The sequence below is a fragment of the Chrysochloris asiatica genome, unplaced genomic scaffold, assembly GCF_000296735.1.
Source record: "Chrysochloris asiatica unplaced genomic scaffold, ChrAsi1.0 scaffold00165, whole genome shotgun sequence".
Classification (NCBI taxonomy): domain Eukaryota; kingdom Metazoa; phylum Chordata; class Mammalia; order Afrosoricida; family Chrysochloridae; genus Chrysochloris; species Chrysochloris asiatica.
In genome coordinates, this window is record NW_006408683.1 from 6,422,666 (window position 1) to 6,426,495 (window position 3,830).

Below are 3,830 nucleotides of genomic sequence, written 5' to 3' on the forward strand. Positions count from 1 at the left end.
AAACAGATCTGATGAATTACTGATGAATTACACACTAAGGACTGAAGACCAGAAGAGTTGTGGGATGACATCAAGAACATAATACAAGAAGAAAGCAAGCCAAGATGTATGGAGATCTTCATGAAGTGTTGATCCTACAGATGCTAGAAGGAGACAAGGACCTTTCCCCAGAGCCAACACTCTAAATTTGGACTTCTAGTCTCCAAAACTGTGAGAGAATAAATTTGTTAGCTAAAGCCATCCACTTGTGGTATTTCTGTTATAGCAACACTAGAGAACTAAAACGTATATGAAGAAAAATGAAAGTTAATACACCTATATCAATTTTAAAGATCTATAAAGGGAATTGTGGAAACTGTCCATTTTTTTAAATAAAAGACTAAAAACTAGTAAAAAAAGAAAGAAAACAAGCAAGCAAAAGGTCATTAAGAAGACAAGAAAGAAGAAAAAGACCAAAATGGATGTCAGAAGAGACTCTGAAACTTGCTTTCCAGTGTAGAGGTGCTAAATCAAATGGAAGAAATGAGGAAGTAATAGACCTGAATAGAAAATTTCAAAGGTAAGCTCAAGAACAAAGCAAAACATAATGAAATGTGCAAAGATGTGGAGTTAGAAAACCAAAAGGGAAGAATATGCTCAGCATTTCTCAAATTGAGAAACTGAACTGAACTGAAGAAAAAATTTAAGTCTCAACTTGCAATAATGAAGGATTCTTTAGGCAAACTGTTGAGTGACGCAGACAGCATCAAAAGAAGATAGAAGGAATACACAGATACTGTACCAAAAAGAAATGGTCGATGTTGAACATTTTCGAGATTAACCATATGTACAACTATATGACCAAGAGCCAGTGATACTGAAGGAAGAAATCCACGGTCCATTGAAGGCACGGGCAAGGAACAAGGCACCAAGAATTGATGGAAAACAAATTGAAATCTTCCAACAAGTTGATGTGGTTTTGTAAGCATTCACTGTTATGCTAAGAAATCTAGAAGACAACTGACTGGCCAACTGACTAGAAGAGATCCATATATGTGCTCATTCCAAAAAGAAGTCACCCAACAGAATGTGGAAATTATTGGACAATATCATTAGTATCAGATGCAAGTAAAAGTTTGCTAAAGATTATTCAAAATCAGCTGAAACAGTACATTGACAGAGGTTCATGGAATAAGGACATGGAACAAGGGATATAATTGCTGAAGTCTGATGAATCTTGGCTGAAAGCAGAGAATACCAGAAAGACGTTTACCTGTGAGTTATTGTCTACACAAGGCTTTCGATAGTGTGGATCATGGCAAGCTATGGACGATATTATGGAGAATGAGTATTCCTGAACACTTAATTGTGCTCATGAGAAATCTGTACACAGACACATTGAAGAGGAATGGAATTGCATTCATCAGCAAAAACAGCATTTCAAGATCTATCTTGAAGTATAATACTATCTATGATAAGATGATGTCCATACACCTACACCATTATTCAAATATATGCACCAACTACTAAAGTCAGGGAAAATGAAATTGAAAAATTCTATCAACTTCTTCAGTGTGAAATTGATCAAACATGCAATTGAGGTGCTTTGATAATGAATAGTGATTCTAATGTGAAAGTTGAAAACAAAGAGGAATGATCAATAGCTGGAAAATACGGATTTGTGATAGATATGATGCTGGAGATTGCACATTAGAGTTTTGTAAGACCAATTATTTGTTCATTGTAAATACGTTGTTTCAACAACATCTTCACCAGATGGAATACACAGGAATCTAATTGACTATATCTGTGGAAAGTGATAATGGAGAAGTTCAATATTGCCAGCCTAAACAAGACCAGGGGCTAACTGGAATAGACCATCAGTTGCTCATACACAGGTTAAGGCTGAAGCTGAAGAAAATGAAAACAAGTCCATCAGAGCCAAAATATAACCTTGAACACATTCCACCTGAATTTAAAGGCTGTCTGAAGAACAGATTTGGTGCATGAGAAACTAATAACCGAAGACCAGAAGAGTTGTAGGATGACACCAAGAACATCATACATGAAGAAAGCAAAAGGGCATTAAAAAGACAGCAAGGAAAGAAAGGCCAAAATGGATGCCCAAAGAGACTCTGAGACTTGCTCTTGAAGCATTCTAAGGATAAACTATTGAATGATGCTGTAAACATTAAAAGAAGATGGATTGTATACACAGAATCATTGCATCAAAAAGAATTATAACCCTCTCAAGAGGTACCATATGATCAAAACTGATAGTTTTTGAAGGAAAAGTCCAAGTTGCATTGAAGGCATTAGCAAAAACAAGGCTCCAAGAATTGATAGGATCCAAATTGAAATGTTTCAACAAATTGATGCAGCACTAGAGATGTTAACTCACCTATGCCAAGAAATTTGAAAGACAGCTACCTGACCAAATGATTGGAAGAGACCCATATTGCGCCCATTCCAAAGAGAAGTGACCCAGTAGTATGTAAAAATCATTGAATAATGTCATTAAAATATCTCATGCAAGTAAAATTTTGCTGAATACAATTTTAAAATGGTTGTAGCAGTATATAGACAAGGAGCTGCCAGAGATTCACAAGAGTACATAGAGTGAGGGATATCATTGCTGATGGCAGAAAGCAGAGAATACCAGAAAGATATTTACATGTGCTTTATTGACTATGGGAAGCCATTCGACTGAGGGAATCATAACAAAGTATAGATAACATTGCAAAGAATAGGTATTCCCAAATACATGATCGTGCTCATGAGGAACCTGTACATAGACCAAGAGACAGTGGTTTGAACAGAACAAGGGGAAACTGGGTTGTTTAAACTCAGGAAAGGTGTGTGTCAGGGTTGCCTGTTTTCACCATGCGTATTCAATCTGTAAGGAGCTCTAGTGGCATGTTAGAAGCCTGGTAACATTTGGCTGCTAACCATAAGATGAGCAGTTCAAATCCACCAGCTACTCTGCAGGAAAATGATGAGGCTTTCTGCTCCCATAAAGATTTTCAACCTCGGAAACCTTGTACAGGGTTGCTGTGAGTTGTGGCAGTAACAATGTGCTCAAATGTAATAACAGGAAGGATCGTACAGGATCAGGCAGTGTTTTGTTCTGTTGTGCATTGGGTCACGATCCATTGGAACTTACTAGATGGCACCTGCCAACAAGATAGGGTTACTATGAGATGGAATCAACTCAACAGCAAGAGTTAACCCTACTCCAAGCAAAGCAGACTAGAATAAGTGGCCTAAGAGAGTGTCAGTGCAGTTTCAAGGATGAGTTTGAGCCAGGCTGGGTAGGGACATTGGTCAGGTGGTGAGAGGCTCTACAGAACCACAGACCTGGAGAGAGGGGACAGCTACGTTTACTAGCAGTGGTTACTTTTTCCTGTGGAGTGTCACTTGTGGAGGAGGAAGCTGGAGTTGCTTTCTACTCTCTAGACCCAGGTATTGCAGATTTGAGTGTTCTTAAGTTCTGCCATACCTTCATCCTCCCACTATCTCCACCATCAGCAGACAAGTTCCTGCTCCTGTCTGAGAGCCCAGGGCCACAATTCTGGATCTGAGCTGAAGCTTCAAGCCTTCTTCCTTAAAGCTGGATTCCTCAGGAATATTTCACTCTGTATATGGAGTTGTTGCGGACCGTGTAAGACTGGTCAGAGGTTCGAGGCCCTCTAGGGTCGAGCATAACAAATGAGGCCACTGGCAGTTAATGGCAAATTGCTTTCATTTTAATATTCAGTTATATATATTAAATTAATACACGGAGCCTTTGAGAATCCACAGATAAATGTGATATTTTCCTAAAGCCTAAGACTAAAGGTTGCAAGGTCAAG